Genomic DNA, 20,605 nt, shown 5'->3' with positions numbered 1-20,605 from the left:
CAGCACAGCAAGGATTCAAACCCATATTCTCCTGTATCACCAGCTAAGGCTGACAGGTTAGCAATGCAGGGTGGCAAGCCTGCTCCAAAGTCCAGGTGGGTGGCTGTTTGCAAAGTGAGTTGGTGCTTCGGCTCAAAAAGAAATACCCAAAGTGTTTCTCAAAACTACGACTCTGAGATTAAGAGCCTCATGCTCTACCGACTGAGGTAGCCAGACAGCTCAATTGTGGTACTGACTTGGACTGAACATTTTACAGCTAGTTTGTGCAAAAATTGGTGATCAGGTAGAGTGCTTTGCATGGCTCCTGTGGCGCAATTGGTTAGCGCGTGGTATTTATACAGCAGTATGCAGCGAAGGAATGCTGAGGTTTTGAGTTCGAGCCTCACCAGGAGCAAGTTTGTTTCTTAAACTTTCTGCCTGTCTTTTTCTTGTCCAGAAAAGGAGCTTATATCACTCCATTTAGGAGGACGTTTTACAAGTAAATGGTATGTTATTTAGATAACAGGTTAGATTGCCAGCACAGCAAGGATTCAAACCCATATTCTCATGTATCACCAGCTAAGGCTGACAGGTTAACAATGCAGGGTGACAAGCCTGTTCGAAAGTCCAAGTGGATGGCTGTTTGCAAAGTGAGTTGGTGCTTCGGCTCAAAAAGAAATACCCAAAGTGTTTCTCAAAACTACGACTCTGAGATTAAGAGCGTCATGCTCTACCGACTGAGGTAGCCAGACAGCTCAATTGTGGTACTGACTTGGACTGAACATTTTACAGCTAGTTTGTGCAAAAATTGGTGATCAGGTAGAGTGCTTTGCATGGCTCCGGTGGCGCAATTGGTTAGTGCGTGGTATTTATACAGCAGTATGCAGCGAAGGAATGCCGAGGTTTTGAGTTCGAGCCTCACCAGGAGCAAGTTTGTTTCTTAAACTTTCTGCCTGTCTTTTTCTTGTCCAGAAAAGGAGCTTATATCACTCCATTTAGGAGGACGTTTTACAAGTAAATGGTATGTTATTTAGATAACAGGTTAGAGTGCCAGCACAGCAAGGATTCAAACCCATATTCTCCTGTATCACCAGCTAAGGCTGACAGGTTAGCAATGCAGGGTGGCAAGCCTGCTTGAAAGTCCAGGTGGATGGCTGTTTGGAAAGTGAGTTGGTGCTTCGGCTCAAAAAGAAATACCCAAAGTGTTTCTCAAAACTACGACTCTGAGATTAAGAGCCTCATGCTCTACCGACTGAGGTAGCCAGACAGCTCAATTGTGGAACTGACTTGGACTGAAAATTTTACAGCTAGTTTATGCAAAAATTGGTGATCAGGTAGAGTGGTTTGCATGGCTTCTGTGGCGCAATCGGTTAGCGCGTGGTACTTATACAGCAGTATGCAGCGAGGCCATGCCGAGGTTGTGAGTTCGAGCCTCACCAGGAGCAAGTTTCTTTCTGCCTGTCAATTTCTTGTCCAGAAAAGGATCTTATTTCACTCCATTTAGGAGGACGTTTTACAAGTAAATGGTATTTTATTTAGATAACAGGTTAGAGTGCCAGCAAAGCAAGGATTCAAACCCATATTCTCCTGTATCACCAGCTAAGGCTGACAGGTTAGCAATGTAGGGTGGCAAGCCTGCTCGAAAGTGCAGGTGGATGGCTGTTTGCAAAGTGAGTTGGTGCTTCGGCTCAAAAAGAAATACCCAAAGTGTTTCTCAAAACTACGACTCTGAGATCAAGAGCCTCATGCTCTACCGACTGAGGTAGCCAGACAGCTCAATTGTGGAACTGACTTGGACCGAATATTTTACAGCTAGTTTGTGCAAAAATTGGTGATCAGGTAGAGTTCTTTGCATGGCTCCTGTGGCGCAATCGGTTAGCGTGTGGTACTTATACAGCAGTATGCAGCGAGGCAATGCCGAGGTTGTGAGTTCGAGCCTCACCAGGAGCAAGATTCTTTCTTGAACTTTCGGCCTGTCAATTTCTTGTCCAGAAAAGGAGCTGTTTTCACTCCATTTAGGAGGATTATTTACAAGTAAATGGTATGTTATTTAGATAACAGCTTAGAGTGCCAGCACAGCAAGGATTCAAACCCATATTCTCCTGTATCACCAGCTAAGGCTGACAGGTTAGCAATGCAGGGTGGCAAGCCTGCTCGAAAGTCCAGGTGGATGGCTGTTTGCAAAGTGAGTTGGTGCTTCGGCTCAAAAATAAATATCCAAAGTGTTTCTCAAAACTACGACTCTGAGATTAAGAGCCTCGTGCTCTACCGACTGAGGTAGCCAGACAGCTCAATTGTGGAACTGACTTGGACCGAAAATTTTACAGCTAGTTTGTGCAAAAATTGGTGATGAGGTAGAGTGCTTTGCATGGCTCCTGTGGCGCAATCGGTTAGCGCATGATATTTATACAGCAGTATGCAGCGAAGCAATGCCGAGGTTGTGAGTTCGACGCTCATTAGGAGGAAATTTGTTTCTTAAACATTCTGCCTGTCTATTTCTTGTCCAGAAAAGGAGCTTATTTCACTCCATTTAGGAGGATGTTTTACAAGTAAATGGCATGTTATTTAGATAACAAGTTAGAGTGCCAGCACAGCAAGGATTCAAACCCATATTCTCCTGTATCACCAGCTAAGGCTGACAGGTTAGCAATGCAGGGTGGCAAGCCTGCTTGAAAGTCCAGGTGGATGGCTGTTTGGAAAGTGAGTTGGTGCTTCGGCTCAAAAAGAAATACCCAAAGTGTTTCTCAAAACTACGACTCTGAGATTAAGAGCCTCATGCTCTACCGACTGAGGTAGCCAGACAGCTCAATTGTGGAACTGACTTGGACTGAAAATTTTACAGCTAGTTTATGCAAAAATTGGTGATCAGGTAGAGTGGTTTGCATGGCTTCTGTGGCGCAATCGGTTAGCGCGTGGTACTTATACAGCAGTATGCAGCGAGGCCATGCCGAGGTTGTGAGTTCGAGCCTCACCAGGATCAAGTTTCTTTCTTAAACTTTCTGCCTGTCAATATCTTGTCCAGAAAAGGAGCTTATTTCACTCCATTTAGGAGGACGTTTTACAAGTAAATGGTATTTTATTTAGATAACAGGTTAGAGTGCCAGCAAAGCAAGGATTCAAACCCATATTCTCCTGTATCACCAGCTAAGGCTGACAGGTTAGCAATGTAGGGTGGCAAGCCTGCTCGAAAGTGCAGGTGGATGGCTGTTTGCAAAGTGAGTTGGTGCTTCGGCTCAAAAAGAAATACCCAAAGTGTTTCTCAAAACTACGACTCTGAGATCAAGAGCCTCATGCTCTACCGACTGAGGTAGCCAGACAGCTCAATTGTGGAACTGACTTGGACCGAATATTTTACAGCTAGTTTGTGCAAAAATTGGTGATCAGGTAGAGTTCTTTGCATGGCTCCTGTGGCGCAATCGGTTAGCGTGTGGTACTTATACAGCAGTATGCAGCGAGGCAATGCCGAGGTTGTGAGTTCGAGCCTCACCAGGAGCAAGATTCTTTCTTGAACTTTCGGCCTGTCAATTTCTTGTCCAGAAAAGGAGCTGTTTTCACTCCATTTAGGAGGATTATTTACAAGTAAATGGTATGTTATTTAGATAACAGCTTAGAGTGCCAGCACAGCAAGGATTCAAACCCATATTCTCCTGTATCACCAGCTAAGGCTGACAGGTTAGCAATGCAGGGTGGCAAGCCTGCTCGAAAGTGCAGGTGGATGGCTGTTTGCAAAGTGAGTTGGTGCTTCGGCTCAAAAAGAAATACCCAAAGTGTTTCTCAAAACTACGACTCTGCGATTAAGAGCCTCATGCTCTACCGACTGAGGTAGCCAGACAGCTCAATTGTGGTACTGACTTGGACCGAAAATTTTACAGCTAGTTTGTGCAAAAATTGGTGATCAGGTAGAGTGCTTTGCATGGCTCCTGTGGCACAATCGGTTAGCGCGTGGTACTTATAAAGCAGTATGCAGCGAAGCAATGCCGAGGTTCTGAGTTCGACCCTCACCAGTAGCAAATTTGTTTCTTAAACATTCTGCCTGTCTATTTCTTGTCCAGAAAAGGAGCTTATTTCACTCCATTTAGGAGGATGTTTTACAAGTAAATGGTATGTTATTTAGATAACAAGTTAGAGTGCCAGCACAGCAAGGATTCAAACCCATATTCTCCTGTATCACCAGCTAAGCCTGACAAGTTAGCAATGCAGGGTGGCAAGCCTGCTCGAAAGTCCAGGTGGATGGCTGTTTGCAAAGTGAGTTGGTGCTTCGGCTCAAAAAGAAATACCCAAAGTGTTTCTCAAAACTACGACTCTGAGATTAAGTGCCTCTTATTCTACCGCTTGAGGTAGCCATACAGCTCAATTGTGGTACTGACTTGGACCGAAAATTGTACAGCTAGTTTGTGCAAAAATTGGTGATCAGGTAGAGTGCTTTGCATGGCTGCTGTGGCGCAACCGGTTAGCGCGTGTTACTTATATAGAAGTTTGCAGAGAGGCAATGCCGAGAATGTGAGTTCGAGCCTCACCAGTAGCAAGATTCTTTCTTGAACTTTCGGCCTGTCAATTTCTTGTCCAGAAAAGGAGCTTTTTTCACTCCATTTAGGAGGATTATTTACAAGTAAATGGTATGTTATTTAGATAACAGTTTAGAGTGCCAGCACAGCAAGGATTCAAACCCATATTCTCCTGTATCACCAGCTAAGGCTGACAGGTTAGCAATGCAGGGTGGCAAGCCTGCTCGAAAGTGCAGGTGGATGGCTGTTTGCAAAGTGAGTTGGTGCTTCGGCTCAAAAAGAAATACCCAAAGTGTTTCTCAAAACTACGACTCTGAGATTAAGAGCCTCATGCTCTACCGACTGAGGTAGCCAGACAGCTCAATTGTGGTACTGACTTGGACCGAAAATTTTACAGCTAGTTTGTGCAAAAATTGGTGATCAAGTAGAGTGCTTTGCATGGCTCCTGTGGCGCAATCGGTTAGCGCGTGGTACTTATAAAGCAGTATGCAGTGAAGCAATGCCGAGGTTCTGAGTTCGACCCTCACCAGTAGCAAATTTGTTTCTTAAACATTCTGCCTGTCTATTTCTTGTCCAGAAAAGGAGCTTATTTCACTCCATTTAGGAGGATGTTTTACAAGTAAATGTTATGTTATTTAGAAAACAAGTTAGAGTGCCAGCACAGCAAGGATTCAAACCAATATTCTCCTGTATCACCAGCTAAGCCTGACAAGTTAGCAATGCAGGGTGGCAAGCCTGCTCGAAAGTCCAGGTGGATGGCTGTTTGCAAAGTGAGTTGGTGCTTCGGCTCAAAAAGAAATACCCAAAGTGTTTCTCAAAACTACGACTCTGAGATTAAGAGCCTCATGCTCTACCGACTGAGGTAGCCAGACAGCTCAATTGTGGTACTGACTTGGACCGAAAATTTTACAGCTAGTTTGTGCAAAAATTGGTGATCAGGTAGAGTGCTTTGCATGGCTCCTGTGGCGCAATCGGATAGCGCGTGGTACTTATACAGCAGTGTGCAGCGAGGCAATGCCGAGGTTGTGAGTTCGAGCCTCACCAGGAGCAAGTTTCTTTCTTGAACTTTCGGCCTGTCTATTTCTTGTCCAGAAAAGGAGCTTATTTCACTCCATTTAGGAGGATGTTTTACAAGTAAATGGTATGTTATTTAGATAACAAGTTAGAGTGCCAGCACAGCAAGGATTCAAACCCATATTCTCCTTTATCACCAGCTAAGCCTGACAAGTTAGCAATGCAGGGTGGCAAGCCTGCTTGAAAGTCCAGGTGGATGGCTGTTTGCAAAGTGAGTTGGTGCTTCGGCTCAAAAAGAAATACCCAAAGTGTTTCTCAAAACTACGACTCTGAGATTAAGAGCCTCATGCTCTACCGACTGAGGTAGCCAGACAGCTCAATTGTGGTACTGACTTGGACTGAAAATTTTACAGCTAGTTTGTGCAAAAATTGGTGATCAGGTAGAGTGCTTTGCTTGGCTCCTGTGGTGCAATCGGTTAGCGCGTGGTGCTTATACAGAGGTATGCAGCGAAGCAATGACTAGGTTATGAGTTCGAGCCTCACCAGGAGCGAGTTTGTTTCTTAAACTTTCCGCCTGTCTATTTCTTGTCCAGAAAAGGAGCTTATATCACTCCATTTAGGAGGACGTTTTACAAGTAAATGGTATGTTATTGGGATAACAGGTTAGAGTGCCAGCACAGCAAGGATTCAAACCCATATTCTCCTGTATCACCAGCTAAGCCTGACAAGTTAGCAATGCAGGGTGGCAAGCCTGCTCGAAAGTCCAGGTGGATGGCTGTTTGCAAAGTGAGTTGGTGATTCGGCTCAAAAAGAAATACCCAAAGTGTTTCTCAAAACTACGACTCTGAGATTAAGTGCCTCTTATTCTACCGCTTGAGGTAGCCATACAGCTCAATTGTGGTACTGACTTGGACCAAAAATTGTACAGCTAGTTTGTGCAAAAATTGGTGATCAGGTAGAGTGCTTTGCATGGCTGCTGTGGCGCAATCGGTTAGCGCGTGGTACTTATACAGCAGTATGCAGCGAGGCAATGCTGAGGTTGTGAGTTCGAGCATCACCAGGAAGAAGTTTCTTTGTTGAATTTTCGGCCTGTCAATTTCTTGTCCAGAAAAGGAGCTTTTTTCACTCCATTTAGGAGGATTATTTACAAGTAAATGGTATGATATTTAGATAACAGCTTAGAGTGCCAGCACAGCAAGGATTCAAACTCATATTCTCCTGTATCACCAGCTAAGCATGACAAGTTAGCAATGCAGGGTGGCAAGCCTGCTCGAAAGTCCAGGTGGATGGATGTTTGCAAAGTGAGTTGGTGCTTCGGCTCAAAAAGAAATACCCAAAGTGTTTCTCAAAACTACGACTCTGAGATTAAGAGCCTCATGCTCTACCGACTGAGGTAGCCAGACAGCTCAATTGTGGTACTGACTTGGACTGAAAATTTGACAGCTAGTTTGTGCAAAAATTGGTGATCAGGTAGAGTGCTTTGCGTGGCTCCTGTGGCGCAATCGGTTAGCGCGTGGTACTTATACAGCAGTATGCAGCGAAGCAATGCCGAGGTTGTGAGTTCGAGCCTCACCAGGAGCAAGTTTGTTTCTTAAACTTTCTGCCTGTCTAGTTCTTGTCCAGAAAAGGAGCTTATATCACTCAATTTAGGAGGACGTTTTACAAGTAAATGGTATGTTATTGAGATAACAGGTTAGAGTGCCAGCACAGCAAGGATTCAAACCCATATTCTCCTGTATCACCAGCTAAGGCTGACAGGTTAGCAATGCAGGGTGGCAAGCCTGCTCGAAAGTCCAGGTGGATGGCTGTTTGCAAAGTGAGTTGGTGCTTCGGCTCAAAAAGAAATACCCAAAGTGTTTCTCAAAACTATGACTCTGAGATCAAGAGCCTCGTGCTCTACCGACTGAGGTAGCCAGACAGCTCAATTGTCGAACTGACTTGGACCGAAAATTTTACAGCTAGTTTGTGCAAAAATTGGTGATCATGTAGAGTGCTTTGCATGGCTCCTGTGGCGCAATCGGTTAGCGCGTGGTACTTATAAAGCAGTATTCAGCGAAGCAATGACTAGGTTATGAGTTCCAGCCTCACCAGGAGCGAGTTTTTTTCTTAAACTTTCTGCCTGTCTATTTCTTGTCCAGAAAAGGAGCTCATATCACTCCATTTAGGAGGACGTTTTACAAGTAAATGGTATGTTATTTAGATAACAGGTTAGAGTGCCAGCACAGCAAGGATTCAAACCCATATTCTCCTGTATCACCAGCTAAGCCTGACAAGTTAGCAATGCAGGGTGGCAAGCCTGCTCGAAAGTCCAGGTGGATGGCTGTTTGCAAAGTGAGTTGGTGCTTCGGCTCAAAAAGAAATACCCAAAGTGTTTCTCAAAACTACGACTCTGAGATTAAGTGCCTCTTATTCTACCGCTTGAGGTAGCCATACAGCTCAATTGTGGTACTGACTTGGACCGAAAATTGTACAGCTAGTTTGTGCAAAAATTGGTGATCAGGTAGAGTGCTTTGCATGGCTCCTGTGGCGCAATCGGTTGGCGCATGGTACTTATACAGCAGAATGCAGCGAGGCAATGCCGAGGTTGTGAGTTCGAGCCTCACCAGGAGCAAGTTTCTTTCTTTAACTTTCTGCCTGTCAATTTCTTGTCCAGAAAAGGAGCTTTTTTCACTCCATTTAGGAGGATTATTTACAAGTAAATGGTATGTTATTTAGATAACAGCTTAGAGTGCCAGCACAGCAAGGATTCAAACCCATATTCTCCTGTATCACCAGCTAAGGCTGACAGGTTAGCAATGCAGGGTGGCAAGCCTGCTCGAAAGTCCAGGTGGATGGCTGTTTGCAAAGTGAGTTGGTGCTTCGGCTCAAAAAGAAATACCCAAAGTGTTTCTCAAAACTATGACTCTGAGATCAAGAGCCTCGTGCTCTATCGACTGAGGTAGCCAGACAGCTCAATTGTCGAACTGACTTGGACCGAAAATTTTACAGCTAGTTTGTGCAAAAATTGGTGATCAGGTAGAGTGCTTTGCATGGCTCCTGTGGCGCAATCGGTTAGCGCGTGGTACTTATAAAGCAGTATGCAGCGAAGCAATGACTAGGTTATGAGTTCCAGCCTCACCAGGAGCGAGTTTTTTTCTTAAACTTTCTGCCTGTCTATTTCTTGTCCAGAAAAGGAGCTCATATCACTCCATTTAGGAGGACGTTTTACAAGTAAATGGTATGTTATTTAGATAACAGGTTAGAGTGCCAGCACAGCAAGGATTCAAACCCATATTCTCCTGTATCACCAGCTAAGCCTGACAAGTTAGCAATGCAGGGTGGCAAGCCTGCTCGAAAGTCCAGGTGGATGGCTGTTTGCAAAGTGAGTTGGTGCTTCGGCTCAAAAAGAAATACCCAAAGTGTTTCTCAAAACTACGACTCTGAGATTAAGTGCCTCTTATTCTACCGCTTGAGGTAGCCATACAGCTCAATTGTGGTACTGACTTGGACCGAAAATTGTACAGCTAGTTTGTGCAAAAATTGGTGATCAGGTAGAGTGCTTTGCATGGCTCCTGTGGCGCAATCGGTTGGCGCATGGTACTTATACAGCAGAATGCAGCGAGGCAATGCCGAGGTTGTGAGTTCGAGCCTCACCAGGAGCAAGTTTCTTTCTTTAACTTTCTGCCTGTCAATTTCTTGTCCAGACAAGGAGCTTTTTTCACTCCATTTAGGAGGATTATTTACAAGTAAATGGTATGTTATTTAGATAACAGCTTAGAGTGCCAGCACAGCAAGGATTCAAACCCATATTCTCCTGTATCACCAGCTAAGCCTGACAAGTTAGCAATGCAGGGTGGCAAGCCTGCTTGAAAGTCCAGGTGGATGGCTGTTTGCAAAGTGAGTTGGTGCTTCGGCTCAAAAATAAATACCCAAAGTGTTTCTCAAAACTACGACTCTGAGATTAAGAGCCTCATGCTCTACCGACTGAGGTAGCCAGACAGCTCAATTGTGGTACTGACTTGGACTGAAAATTTTACAGCTAGTTTGTGCAAAAATTGGTGATCAGGTAGAGTGCTTTGCTTGGCTCCTGTGGTGCAATCGGTTAGCGCGTGGTGCTTATACAGCAGTATGCAGCGAAGCAATGACTAGGTTATGAGTTCGAGCCTCACCAGGAGCGAGTTTGTTTCTTAAACTTTCCGCCTGTCTATTTCTTGTCCAGAAAAGGAGCTTATATCACTCCATTTAGGAGGACGTTTTACAAGTAAATGGTATGTTATTGGGATAACAGGTTAGAGTGCCAGCACAGCAAGGATTCAAACCCATATTCTCCTGTATCACCAGCTAAGCCTGACAAGTTAGCAATGCAGGGTGGCAAGCCTGCTCGAAAGTCCAGGTGGATGGCTGTTTGCAAAGTGAGTTGGTGCTTCGGCTCAAAAAGAAATACCCAAAGTGTTTCTCAAAACTACGACTCTGAGATTAAGTGCCTCTTATTCTACCGCTTGAGGTAGCCATACAGCTCAATTGTGGTACTGACTTGGACCAAAAATTGTACAGCTAGTTTGTGCAAAAATTGGTGATCAGGTAGAGTGCTTTGCATGGCTCCTGTGGCGCAATCGGTTAGCGCATGGTACTTATACAGCAGTATGCAGCGAGGCAATGCCGAGGTTGTGAGTTCGAGCCTCACCAGGAGCAAGTTTCTTTCTTGAACTTTCGGCCTGTCAATTTCTTGTCCAGAAAAGGAGCTTTTTTCACTCCATTTAGGAGGATGTTTTACAAGTAAATGGTATGATATTTAGATAACAGCTTAGAGTGCCAGCACAGCAAGGATTCAAACTCATATTCTCCTGTATCACCAGCTAAGCCTGACAAGTTAGCAATGCAGGGTGGCAAGCCTGCTCCAAAGTCCAGGTGGATGGCTGTTTGCAAAGTGAGTTGGTGCTTCGGCTCAAAAAGAAATACCCAAAGTGTTTCTCAAAACTACGACTCTGAGATTAAGAGCCTCATGCTCTACCGACTGAGGTAGCCAGACAGCTCAATTGTGGTACTGACTTGGACTGAAAATTTGACAGCTAGTTTGTGCAAAAATTGGTGATCAGGTAGAGTGCTTTGCGTGGCTCCTGTGGCGCAATCGGTTAGCGCGTGGTACGTATACAGCAGTATGCAGCGAAGCAATGCCGAGGTTGTGAGTTCGAGCCTCACCAGGAGCAAGTTTGTTTCTTAAACTTTCTGCCTGTCTAGTTCTTGTCCAGAAAAGGAGCTTATATCACTCAATTTAGGAGGACGTTTTACAAGTAAATGGTATGTTATTGAGATAACAGGTTAGAGTGCCAGCACAGCAAGGATTCAAACCCATATTCTCCTGTATCACCAACTAAGGCTGACAGGTTAGCAATGCAGGGTGGCAAGCCTGCTCGAAAGTCCAGGTGGATGGCTGTTTGCAAAGTGAGTTGGTGCTTCGGCTCAAAAAGAAATACCCAAAGTGTTTCTCAAAACTATGACTCTGAGATCAAGAGCCTCGTGCTCTACCGACTGAGGTAGCCAGACAGCTCAATTGTCGAACTGACTTGGACCGAAAATTTTACAGCTAGTTTGTGCAAAAATTGGTGATCAGGTAGAGTGCTTTGCATGGCTCCTGTGGTGCAATCGGTTAGCGCGTGTTACTTATACAGCGGTATGCAGCGAAGCAATGCCGAGGTTGTGAGTTCGAGCCTCACCAGGAGCAAGTTTGTTTCTTAAACTTTCTGCCAGTCTAGTTCTTGTCCAGAAAAGGAGCTTATATCACTCCATTTAGGAGGACGTTTACAAGTAAATGGTATGTTATTGAGATAACAGGTTAGAGTGCCAGCACAGCAAGGATTCAAACCCATATTCTCCTGTATCACCAGCTAAGCCTGACAAGTTAGCAATGCAGGGTGGCAAGCCTGCTCGAAAGTCCAGGTGGATGGCTGTTTGCAAAGTGAGTTGGTGCTTCGGCTCAAAAATAAATACCCAAAGTGTTTCTCAAAACTACGACTCTGAGATTAAGAGCCTCATGCTCTACCGACTGAGGTAGCCAGACAGCTCAATTGTGGTACTGACTTGGACTGAAAATTTGACAGCTAATTTGTGCAAAAATTGGTGATCAGGTAGAGTGCTTTGCTTGGCTCCTGTGGTGCAATCGGTTAGCGCGTGGTGCTTATACAGCAGTATGCAGCGAAGCATTGACTAATTTATGAGTTTGAGCCTCACCAGGAGCGAGTTTGTTTCTTAAACTTTCCGCCTGTCTATTTCTTGTCCAGAAAAGGAGCTTATATCACTCCATTTAGGAGGACGTTTTACAAGTAAATGGTATGTTATTGGGATAACAGGTTAGAGTGCCAGCACAGCAAGGATTCAAACCCATATTCTCCTGTATCACCAGCTAAGCCTGACAAGTTAGCAATGCAGGGTGGCAAGCCTGCTCGAAAGTCCAGGTGGATGGCTGTTTGCAAAGTGAGTTGGTGCTTCGGCTCAAAAAGAAATACCCAAAGTGTTTCTCAAAACTATGACTCTGAGATCAAGAGCCTCGTGCTCTACCGACTGAGGTAGCCAGACAGCTCAATTGTGGAACTGACTTGGACCGAAAATTTTACAGCTAGTTTGTGCAAAAATTGGTGATCAGGTAGAGTGCTTTGCATGGCTCCTGTGGCGCAATCGGTTAGCGCGTGGTACTTATAAAGCAGTATGCAGCGAAGCAATGACTAGGTTATGAGTTCCAGCCTCACCAGGAGCAAGTATCATTCTTGAACTTTCGGACTGTCAATTTCTTGTCCAGAAAAGGAGCTTTTTTCACTCCATTTAGGAGGATTATTTACAAGTAAATGGTATGTTATTTAGATAACAGCTTAGAGTGCCAGCACAGCAAGGATTCAAACCCATATTCTCCTGTATCACCAGCTAAGGCTGACAGGTTAGCAATGCAGGGTGGCAAGCCTGCTCGAAAGTCCAGGTGGATGGCTGTTTGCAAAGTGAGTTGGTGCGTCGGCTCAAAAAGAAATACCCAAAGTGTTTCTCAAAACTACGACTCTGAGATTAAGTGCCTCTTATTCTACCGCTTGAGGTAACCATACAGCTCAATTGTGGTACTGACTTGGACCGAAAATTGTACAGCTAGTTTGTGCAAAAATTGGTGATCAGGTAGAGTGCTTTGCATGGCTCCTGTGGCGCAATCGGTTAGCGCGTGGTACTTATACAGCAGTATGCAGCGAGGCAATGCCGAGGTTGTGATTTCGAGCCTCACCAGGAGCAAGTTTCTTTCTTGAACTTTCGGTCTGTCAATTTCTTGTCCAGAAAAGGAGCTTTTTTCACTCCATTTAGGAGGATTATTTACAAGTAAATGGTATGTTATTTAGATAACAGCTTAGATTGCCAGCACAGCAAGGATTCAAACCCATATTCTCCTGTATCACCAGCTAAGGCTGACAGGTTAGCAATGCAGGGTGGCAAGCCTGCTCGAAAGTGCAGGTGGATGGCTGTTTGCAAAGTGAGTTGGTGCTTCGGCTCAAAAAGAAATACCCAAAGTGTTTCTCAAAACTACGACTCTGAGATTAAGAGCCTCATGCTCTACCGACTAAGGTAGCCAGACAGCTCAATTGTGGTACTGACTTGGACTGAAAATTTGACAGCTAGTTTGTGCAAAAATTGGTGATCAGGTAGAGTGCTTTGCGTGGCTCTTGTGGTGCAATCGGTTAGCGCGTGGTACTAATACAGCAGTATGCAGGGAGGCAATGCCGAGGTTGTGAGTTCGAGCCTCACCAGGAGCAAGTATCATTCTTGAACTTTCGGACTGTCAATTTCTTGTCCAGAAAAGGAGCTTTTTTCACTCCATTTAGGAGGATTATTTACAAGTAAATGGTATGTTATTTAGATAACAGCTTAGAGTGCCAGCACAGCAAGGATTCAAACCCATATTCTCCTGTATCACCAGCTAAGGCTGACAGGTTAGCAATGCAGGGTGGCAAGCCTGCTCGAAAGTCCAGGTGGATGGCTGTTTGCAAAGTGAGTTGGTGCTTCGGCTCAAAAAGAAATACCCAAAGTGTTTCTCAAAACTACGACTCTGAGATTAAGTGCCTCTTATTCTACCGCTTGAGGTAACCATACAGCTCAATTGTGGTACTGACTTGGACCGGAAATTTTACAGCTAGTTTGTGCAAAAATTGGTGATCAGGTAGAGTGGTTTGCATGGCTCCTGTGGCGCAATCGGTTAGCGCGTGGTACTTATACAGCAGTACGCAGCGAGGCAATGCCGAGGTTGTGAGTTCGAGCCTCACCAGGAGCAAGTTTCTTTCTTGAACTTTCGGTCTGTCAATTTCTTGTCCAGAAAAGGAGCTTTTTTCACTCCATTTAGGAGGATTATTTACAAGTAAATGGTATGTTATTTAGATAACAGCTTAGAGTGCCAGCACAGCAAGGATTCAAACCCATATTCTCCTGTATCACCAGCTAAGGCTGACAGGTTAGCAATGCAGGGTGGCAAGCCTGCTCGAAAGTCCAGGTGGATGGCTGTTTGCAAAGTGAGTTGGTGCTTCGGCTCAAAAAGAAATACCCAAAGTGTTTCTCAAAACTACGACTCTGAGATTAAGAGCCTCATGCTCTACCGACTGAGGTAGCCAGACAGCTCAATTGTGGTACTGACTTGGACCGAAAATTGTACAGCTAGTTTGTGCAAAAATTGGTGATCAGGTAGAGTGCTTTGCATGGCTCCTGTGGCGCAATCGGTTAGCGCGTGGAACTTATACAGCAGTGTGCAGCGAGGCAATGCCGAGGTTGTGAGTTCGAGCCTCACCAGGAGCAAGTTTCTTTCTTGAACTTTCGGCCTGTCTATTTCTTGTCCAGAAAAGGAGCTTATTTCACTCCATTTAGGAGGATGTTTTACAAGTAAATGGTATGTTATTTAGATAACAAGTTAGAGTGCCAGCACAGCAAGGATTCAAACCCATATTCTCCTGTATCACCAGCTAAGCCTGACAAGTTAGCAATGCAGGGTGGCAAGCCTGCTCGAAAGTCCAGGTGGATGGCTGTTTGCAAAGTGAGTTGGTGCTTCGGCTCAAAAAGAAATACCCAAAGTGTTTCTCAAAACTACGACTCTGAGATTAAGTGCCTCTTATTCTACCGCTTGAGGTAGCCATACAGCTCAATTGTGGTACTGACTTGGACCCAAAATTGTACAGCTAGTTTGTGCAAAAATTGGTGATCAGGTAGAGTGCTTTGCATGGCTCCTGTGGCGCAATCGGTTAGCGCGTGGTACTTATACAGCAGTATGCAGCGAGGCAATGCCGAGGTTGTGAGTTCGAGCCTCACCAGGAGTAAGTTTCTTTCTTGAACTTTCGGCCTGTCAATTTCTTGTCCAGAAAAGGAGCTTTTTTCACTCCATTTAGGAGGATTATTTACAAGTAAATGGTATGATATTTAGATAACAGCTTAGAGTGCCAGCACAGCAAGGATTCAAACTCATATTCTCCTGTATCACCAGCTAAGCCTGACAAGTTAGCAATGCAGGGTGGCAAGCCTGCTCCAAAGTCCAGGTGGATGGCTGTTTGCAAAGTGAGTTGGTGCTTCGGCTCAAAAAGAAATACCCAAAGTGTTTCTCAAAACTACGACTCTGAGATTAAGAGCCTCATGCTCTACCGACTGAGGTAGCCAGACAGCTCAATTGTGGTACTGACTTGGACTGAAAATTTGACAGCTAGTTTGTGCAAAAATTGGTGATCAGGTAGAGTGCTTTGCGTGGCTCCTGTGGCGCAATCGGTTAGCGCGTGGTACTTATACAGCAGTATGCAGCGAAGCAATGCCGAGGTTGTGAGTTCGAGCCTCACCAGGAGCAAGTTTGTTTCTTAAACTTTCTGCCTGTCTAGTTCTTGTCCAGAAAAGGAGCTTATATCACTCAATTTAGGAGGATGTTTTACAAGTAAATGGTATGTTATTGAGATAACAGGTTAGAGTGCCAGCACAGCAAGGATTCAAACCCATATTCTCCTGTATCACCAGCTAAGGCTGACAGGTTAGCAATGCAGGGAGGCAAGCCTGCTCGAAAGTCCAGGTGGATGGCTGTTTGCAAAGTGAGTTGGTGCTTCGGCTCAAAAAGAAATACCCAAAGTGTTTCTCAAAACTATGACTCTGAGATCAAGAGCCTCGTGCTCTACCGACTGAGGTAGCCAGACAGCTCAATTGTCGAACTGACTTGGACCGAAAATTTTACAGCTAGTTTGTGCAAAAATTGGTGATCAGGTAGAGTGCCCTGCATGGCTCCTGTGGCGCAATCGGTGAGCGCGTGGTACTTATAAAGCAGTATGCAGCGAAGCAATGACTAGGTTATGAGTTCCAGCCTCACCAGGAGCGAGTTTGTTTCTTAAACTTTCTGCCTGTCTATTTCTTGTCCAGAAAAGGAGCTTATATCACTCCATTTAGGAGGACGTTTTACAAGTAAATGGTATGTTATTGGGATAACAGGTTAGAGTGCCAGCACAGCAAGGATTCAAACCCATATTCTCCTGTATCACCAGCTAAGCCTGACAAGTTAGCAATGCAGGGTGGCAAGCCTGCTCGAAAGTCCAGGTGGATGGCTGTTTGCAAAGTGAGTTGGTGCTTCGGCTCAAAAAGAAATACCCAAAGTGTTTCTCAAAATTACGACTCTGAGATTAAGTGCCTCTTATTCTACCGCTTGAGGTAACCATACAGCTCAATTGTGGTACTGACTTGGACCGAAAATTGTACAGCTAGTTTGTGCAAAAATTGGTGATCAGGTAGAGTGCTTTGCATGGCTCCTGTGGCGCAATCGGTTAGTGCGTGGTACTTATACAGCAGTATTCAGCGAGGCAATGCCGAGGTTGTGAGTTCGAGCCTCACCAGGAGCAAGTATCATTCTTGAACTTTCGGACTGTCAATTTCTTGTCCAGAAAAGGAGCTTTTTTCACTCCATTTAGGAGGATTATTTACAAGTAAATGGTATGTTATTTAGATAACAGCTTAGAGTGCCAGCACAGCAAGGATTCAAACCCATATTCTCCTGTATCACCAGCTAAGGCTGACAGGTTAGCAATGCAGGGTGGCAAGCCTGCTCGAAAGTCCAGGTGGATGGCTGTTTGCAAAGTGAGTTGGTGCTTCGGCTCAAAAATAAATACCCAAAGTGTTTCTCAAAACTATGACTCTGAGATCAAGAGCCTCGTGCTCTATCGACTGAGGTAGCCAGACAGCTCAATTGTCGAACTGACTTGGACCGAAAATTTTACAGCTAGTTTGTGCAAAAATTGGTGATCAGGTAGAGTGCTTTGCATGGCTCCTGTGGTGCAATCGGTTAGCGCGTGGTACTTATACAGCGGTATGCAGCGAAGCAATGCCGAGGTTGTGAGTTCGAGCCTCACCAGGAGCAAGTTTGTTTCTTAAACTTTCTGCCAGTCTAGTTCTTTTCCAGAAAAGGAGCTTATATCACTCCATTTAGGAGGACGTTTACAAGTAAATGGTATGTTATTGAGATAACAGGTTAGAGTGCCAGCACAGCAAGGATTCAAACCCATATTCTCCTGTATCACCAGCTAAGGCTGACAGGTTAGCAATGCAGGGTGGCAAGCCTGCTCGAAAGTCCAGGTGGATGGCTGTTTGCAAAGTGAGTTGGTGCTTCGGCTCAAAAAGAAATACCCAAAGTGTTTCTCAAAACTACGACTCAGAGATCAAGAGCCTCGTGCTCTACCGACTGAGGTAGCCAGACAGCTCAATTGTGGAACTGACTTGGACCGAAAATTTTACAGCTAGTTTGTGCAAAAATTGGTGATCAGGTAGAGTGCTTTGCAGGGCTCCTGTGGCGCAATCGGTTAGCGCGTGGTACTTATACAGCAGTATGCAGCGAGGCAATGCCGAGGTTGTGAGTTCGAGCCTCACCAGGAGCAAGTTTCTTTCTTGAACTTTCGGTCTGTCAATTTCTTGTCCAGAAAAGGAGCTTTTTTCACTCCATTTAGGAGGATTATTTACAAGTAAATGGTATGTTATTTAGATAACAGCTTAGATTGCCAGCACAGCAAGGATTCAAACCCATATTCTCCTGTATCACCAGCTAAGGCTGACAGGTTAGCAATGCAGGGTGGCAAGCCTGCTCGAAAGTGCAGGTGGATGGCTGTTTGCAAAGTGAGTTGGTGCTTCGGCTCAAAAAGAAATACCCAAAGTGTTTCTCAAAACTACGACTCTGAGATTAAGAGCCTCATGCTCTACCGACTAAGGTAGCCAGACAGCTCAATTGTGGTACTGACTTGGACTGAAAATTTGACAGCTAGTTTGTGCAAAAATTGGTGATCAGGTAGAGTGCTTTGCGTGGCTCTTGTGGCGCAATCGGTTAGCGCGTGGTACTAATACAGCAGCATGCAGGGAGGCAATGCCGAGGTTGTGAGTTCGAGCCTCACCAGGAGCAAGTATCATTCTTGAACTTTCGGACTGTCAATTTCTTGTCCAGAAAAGGAGCTTTTTTCACTCCATTTAGGAGGATTATTTACAAGTAAATGGTATGTTATTTAGATAACAGCTTAGAGTGCCAGCACAGCAAGGATTCAAACCCATATTCTCCTGTATCACCAGCTAAGGCTGACAGGTTAGCAATGCAGGGTGGCAAGCCTGCTCGAAAGTCCAGGTGGATGGCTGTTTGCAAAGTGAGTTGGTGCTTCGGCTCAAAAAGAAATACCCAAAGTGTTTCTCAAAACTACGACTCTGAGATTAAGTGCCTCTTATTCTACCGCTTGAGGTAACCATACAGCTCAATTGTGGTACTGACTTGGACCGAAAATTGTACAGCTAGTTTGTGCAAAAATTGGTGATCAGGTAGAGTGGTTTGCATGGCTCCTGTGGCGCAATCGGTTAGCGCGTGGTACTTATACAGCAGTACGCAGCGAGGCAATGCCGAGGTTGTGAGTTCGAGCCTCACCAGGAGCAAGTTTCTTTCTTGAACTTTCGGTCTGTCAATTTCTTGTCCAGAAAAGGAGCTTTTTTCACTCCATTTAGGAGGATTATTTACAAGTAAATGGTATGTTATTTAGATAACAGCTTAGAGTGCCAGCACAGCAAGGATTCAAACCCATATTCTCCTGTATCACCAGCTAAGGCTGACAGGTTAGCAATGCAGGGTGGCAAGCCTGCTCGAAAGTCCAGGTGGATGGCTGTTTGCAAAGTGAGTTGGTGCTTCGGCTCAAAAAGAAATACCCAAAGTGTTTCTCAAAACTACGACTCTGAGATTAAGAGCCTCATGCTCTACCGACTGAGGTAGCCAGACAGCTCAATTGTGGTACTGACTTGGACCGAAAATTGTACAGCTAGTTTGTGCAAAAATTGGTGATCAGGTAGAGTGCTTTGCATGGCTCCTGTGGCGCAATCGGTTAGCGCGTGGAACTTATACAGCAGTGTGCAGCGAGGCAATGCCGAGGTTGTGAGTTCGAGCCTCACCAGGAGCAAGTTTCTTTCTTGAACTTTCGGCCTGTCTATTTCTTGTCCAGAAAAGGAGCTTATTTCACTCCATTTAGGAGGATGTTTTACAAGTAAATGGTATGTTATTTAGATAACAAGTTAGAGTGCCAGCACAGCAAGGATTCAAACCCATATTCTCCTGTATCACCAGCTAAGCCTGACAAGTTAGCAATGCAGGGTGGCAAGCCTGCTCGAAAGTCCAGGTGGATGGCTGTTTGCAAAGTGAGTTGGTGCTTCGGCTCAAAAAGAAATACCCAAAGTGTTTCTCAAAACTACGACTCTGAGATTAAGAGCCTCTTATGCTCTACCGACTTGAGGTAGCCAGACAGCTCAATTGTGGTACTGACTTGGACCGAAAATTGTACAGCTAGTTTGTGCAAAATTTGGTGATCAGGTAGAGTGCTTTGCATGGCTCCTGTGGCGCAATCGGTTAGCGCGTGGTACTTATACAGCAGTATGCAGTGAGGCAATGCCGAGGTTGTGAGTTCGAGCCTCACCAGGAGCAAGTTTGTTTCTTGAACTTTCGGCCTGTCAATTTCTTGTCCAGAAAAGGAGCTTATATCACTCCATTTAGGAGGACGTATTTACAAGTAAATGGTATGTTATTGAGATAACAGGTTAGAGTGCCAGCACAGCAAGGATTCAAACCCATATTCTCCTGTATCACCAGCTAAGCCTGACAAGTTAGCAATGCAGGGTGGCAAGCCTGCTCGAAAGTCCAGGTGGATGGCTGTTTGCAAAGTGAGTTGGTGCTTCGGCTCAAAAAGAAATACCCAAAGTGTTTCTCAAAACTACGACTCTGAGATTAAGAGCCTCTTATGCTCTACCGACTTGAGGTAGCCAGACAGCTCAATTGTGGTACTGACTTGGACCGAAAAATTGTACAGCTAGTTTGTGCAAAAATTGGTGATCAGGTAGAGTGCTTTGCATGGCTCCTGTGGCGCAATCGGTTAGCGCGTGGTACTTATACAGCAGTATGCAGCGAGGCAATGCCGAGGTTGTGAGTTCGAGCCTCACCAGGAGCAAGTTTCTTTCTTGAACTTTCGGCCTGTCAAGTTCTTGTCCAGAAAAGGAGCTTATATCACTCCATTTAGGAGGATGTATTTACAAGTAAATGGTATGATATTGAGATAACAGCTTAGAGTGCCAGCACAGCAAGGATTCAAACTCATATTCTCCTGTATCACCAGCTAAGCCTGACAAGTTAGCAATGCAGGGTGGCAAGCCTGCTCCAAAGTCCAGGTGGATGGCTGTTTGCAAAGTGAGTTGGTGCTTCGGCTCAAAAAGAAATACCCAAAGTGTTTCTCAAAACTACGACTCTGAGATTAAGAGCCTCATGCTCTACCGACTGAGGTAGCCAGACAGCTCAATTGTGGTACTGACTTGGACTGAAAATTTGACAGCTAGTTTGTGCAAAAATTGGTGATCAGGTAGAGTGCTTTGCGTGGCTCCTGTGGCGCAATCGGTGAGCGCGTGGTACTTATAAAGCAGTATGCAGCGAAGCAATGACTAGGTTATGAGTTCCAGCCTCACCAGGAGCGAGTTTGTTTCTTAAACTTTCTGCCTGTCTATTTCTTGTCCAGAAAAGGAGCTTATATCACTCCATTTAGGAGGACGTTTTACAAGTAAATGGTATGTTATTGGGATAACAGGTTAGAGTGCCAGCACAG

The 20,605-nt window shown here is 45.0% G+C and overlaps 25 non-coding genes across 25 annotated transcripts; all 25 read left to right on the top strand.

The window, feature by feature from the left end:
- Positions 1-300: 300 nt before the first annotated feature.
- On the top strand, positions 301-394 carry trnai-uau (transfer RNA isoleucine (anticodon UAU)). The gene is made up of 2 exons: positions 301-338; positions 359-394. It is a non-coding gene; the product is annotated as a tRNA-Ile (tRNA).
- A 936-nt stretch (positions 395-1,330) lies between these two features.
- Positions 1,331-1,424, top strand: trnai-uau (transfer RNA isoleucine (anticodon UAU)). The gene is made up of 2 exons: positions 1,331-1,368; positions 1,389-1,424. It is a non-coding gene; the product is annotated as a tRNA-Ile (tRNA).
- A 411-nt stretch (positions 1,425-1,835) lies between these two features.
- trnai-uau (transfer RNA isoleucine (anticodon UAU)) lies at positions 1,836-1,929 on the top strand. Its single transcript has 2 exons — positions 1,836-1,873; positions 1,894-1,929. It is a non-coding gene; the product is annotated as a tRNA-Ile (tRNA).
- Positions 1,930-2,865: 936 nt separating this feature from the next.
- Positions 2,866-2,959, top strand: trnai-uau (transfer RNA isoleucine (anticodon UAU)). The gene is made up of 2 exons: positions 2,866-2,903; positions 2,924-2,959. It is a non-coding gene; the product is annotated as a tRNA-Ile (tRNA).
- Positions 2,960-3,380: 421 nt separating this feature from the next.
- Positions 3,381-3,474, top strand: trnai-uau (transfer RNA isoleucine (anticodon UAU)). Its single transcript has 2 exons — positions 3,381-3,418; positions 3,439-3,474. It is a non-coding gene; the product is annotated as a tRNA-Ile (tRNA).
- A 1,451-nt stretch (positions 3,475-4,925) lies between these two features.
- On the top strand, positions 4,926-5,019 carry trnai-uau (transfer RNA isoleucine (anticodon UAU)). The gene is made up of 2 exons: positions 4,926-4,963; positions 4,984-5,019. It is a non-coding gene; the product is annotated as a tRNA-Ile (tRNA).
- A 421-nt stretch (positions 5,020-5,440) lies between these two features.
- Positions 5,441-5,534, top strand: trnai-uau (transfer RNA isoleucine (anticodon UAU)). Its single transcript has 2 exons — positions 5,441-5,478; positions 5,499-5,534. It is a non-coding gene; the product is annotated as a tRNA-Ile (tRNA).
- Positions 5,535-6,985: 1,451 nt separating this feature from the next.
- trnai-uau (transfer RNA isoleucine (anticodon UAU)) lies at positions 6,986-7,079 on the top strand. Its single transcript has 2 exons — positions 6,986-7,023; positions 7,044-7,079. It is a non-coding gene; the product is annotated as a tRNA-Ile (tRNA).
- Positions 7,080-8,015: 936 nt separating this feature from the next.
- Positions 8,016-8,109, top strand: trnai-uau (transfer RNA isoleucine (anticodon UAU)). Its single transcript has 2 exons — positions 8,016-8,053; positions 8,074-8,109. It is a non-coding gene; the product is annotated as a tRNA-Ile (tRNA).
- A 936-nt stretch (positions 8,110-9,045) lies between these two features.
- Positions 9,046-9,139, top strand: trnai-uau (transfer RNA isoleucine (anticodon UAU)). Its single transcript has 2 exons — positions 9,046-9,083; positions 9,104-9,139. It is a non-coding gene; the product is annotated as a tRNA-Ile (tRNA).
- A 936-nt stretch (positions 9,140-10,075) lies between these two features.
- On the top strand, positions 10,076-10,169 carry trnai-uau (transfer RNA isoleucine (anticodon UAU)). Its single transcript has 2 exons — positions 10,076-10,113; positions 10,134-10,169. It is a non-coding gene; the product is annotated as a tRNA-Ile (tRNA).
- A 421-nt stretch (positions 10,170-10,590) lies between these two features.
- trnai-uau (transfer RNA isoleucine (anticodon UAU)) lies at positions 10,591-10,684 on the top strand. Its single transcript has 2 exons — positions 10,591-10,628; positions 10,649-10,684. It is a non-coding gene; the product is annotated as a tRNA-Ile (tRNA).
- Positions 10,685-11,105: 421 nt separating this feature from the next.
- trnai-uau (transfer RNA isoleucine (anticodon UAU)) lies at positions 11,106-11,199 on the top strand. Its single transcript has 2 exons — positions 11,106-11,143; positions 11,164-11,199. It is a non-coding gene; the product is annotated as a tRNA-Ile (tRNA).
- A 1,450-nt stretch (positions 11,200-12,649) lies between these two features.
- On the top strand, positions 12,650-12,743 carry trnai-uau (transfer RNA isoleucine (anticodon UAU)). The gene is made up of 2 exons: positions 12,650-12,687; positions 12,708-12,743. It is a non-coding gene; the product is annotated as a tRNA-Ile (tRNA).
- Positions 12,744-13,679: 936 nt separating this feature from the next.
- On the top strand, positions 13,680-13,773 carry trnai-uau (transfer RNA isoleucine (anticodon UAU)). The gene is made up of 2 exons: positions 13,680-13,717; positions 13,738-13,773. It is a non-coding gene; the product is annotated as a tRNA-Ile (tRNA).
- A 421-nt stretch (positions 13,774-14,194) lies between these two features.
- Positions 14,195-14,288, top strand: trnai-uau (transfer RNA isoleucine (anticodon UAU)). Its single transcript has 2 exons — positions 14,195-14,232; positions 14,253-14,288. It is a non-coding gene; the product is annotated as a tRNA-Ile (tRNA).
- Positions 14,289-14,709: 421 nt separating this feature from the next.
- On the top strand, positions 14,710-14,803 carry trnai-uau (transfer RNA isoleucine (anticodon UAU)). Its single transcript has 2 exons — positions 14,710-14,747; positions 14,768-14,803. It is a non-coding gene; the product is annotated as a tRNA-Ile (tRNA).
- A 421-nt stretch (positions 14,804-15,224) lies between these two features.
- trnai-uau (transfer RNA isoleucine (anticodon UAU)) lies at positions 15,225-15,318 on the top strand. Its single transcript has 2 exons — positions 15,225-15,262; positions 15,283-15,318. It is a non-coding gene; the product is annotated as a tRNA-Ile (tRNA).
- A 936-nt stretch (positions 15,319-16,254) lies between these two features.
- Positions 16,255-16,348, top strand: trnai-uau (transfer RNA isoleucine (anticodon UAU)). Its single transcript has 2 exons — positions 16,255-16,292; positions 16,313-16,348. It is a non-coding gene; the product is annotated as a tRNA-Ile (tRNA).
- A 421-nt stretch (positions 16,349-16,769) lies between these two features.
- trnai-uau (transfer RNA isoleucine (anticodon UAU)) lies at positions 16,770-16,863 on the top strand. The gene is made up of 2 exons: positions 16,770-16,807; positions 16,828-16,863. It is a non-coding gene; the product is annotated as a tRNA-Ile (tRNA).
- Positions 16,864-17,283: 420 nt separating this feature from the next.
- On the top strand, positions 17,284-17,377 carry trnai-uau (transfer RNA isoleucine (anticodon UAU)). The gene is made up of 2 exons: positions 17,284-17,321; positions 17,342-17,377. It is a non-coding gene; the product is annotated as a tRNA-Ile (tRNA).
- Positions 17,378-18,313: 936 nt separating this feature from the next.
- Positions 18,314-18,407, top strand: trnai-uau (transfer RNA isoleucine (anticodon UAU)). Its single transcript has 2 exons — positions 18,314-18,351; positions 18,372-18,407. It is a non-coding gene; the product is annotated as a tRNA-Ile (tRNA).
- Positions 18,408-18,828: 421 nt separating this feature from the next.
- Positions 18,829-18,922, top strand: trnai-uau (transfer RNA isoleucine (anticodon UAU)). Its single transcript has 2 exons — positions 18,829-18,866; positions 18,887-18,922. It is a non-coding gene; the product is annotated as a tRNA-Ile (tRNA).
- A 424-nt stretch (positions 18,923-19,346) lies between these two features.
- Positions 19,347-19,440, top strand: trnai-uau (transfer RNA isoleucine (anticodon UAU)). The gene is made up of 2 exons: positions 19,347-19,384; positions 19,405-19,440. It is a non-coding gene; the product is annotated as a tRNA-Ile (tRNA).
- Positions 19,441-19,866: 426 nt separating this feature from the next.
- trnai-uau (transfer RNA isoleucine (anticodon UAU)) lies at positions 19,867-19,960 on the top strand. The gene is made up of 2 exons: positions 19,867-19,904; positions 19,925-19,960. It is a non-coding gene; the product is annotated as a tRNA-Ile (tRNA).
- The last annotated feature ends 645 nt before the right edge of the window (positions 19,961-20,605 follow it).

Source organism: Salvelinus fontinalis, chromosome 3 (assembly GCF_029448725.1).
Source record: "Salvelinus fontinalis isolate EN_2023a chromosome 3, ASM2944872v1, whole genome shotgun sequence".
In the NCBI taxonomy this organism is placed as follows: Eukaryota; Metazoa; Chordata; class Actinopteri; order Salmoniformes; family Salmonidae; genus Salvelinus; species Salvelinus fontinalis.
The sequence above is the reverse complement of the archived record's forward strand: the minus strand, read 5'-3'. Positions and strand labels throughout refer to the sequence as shown.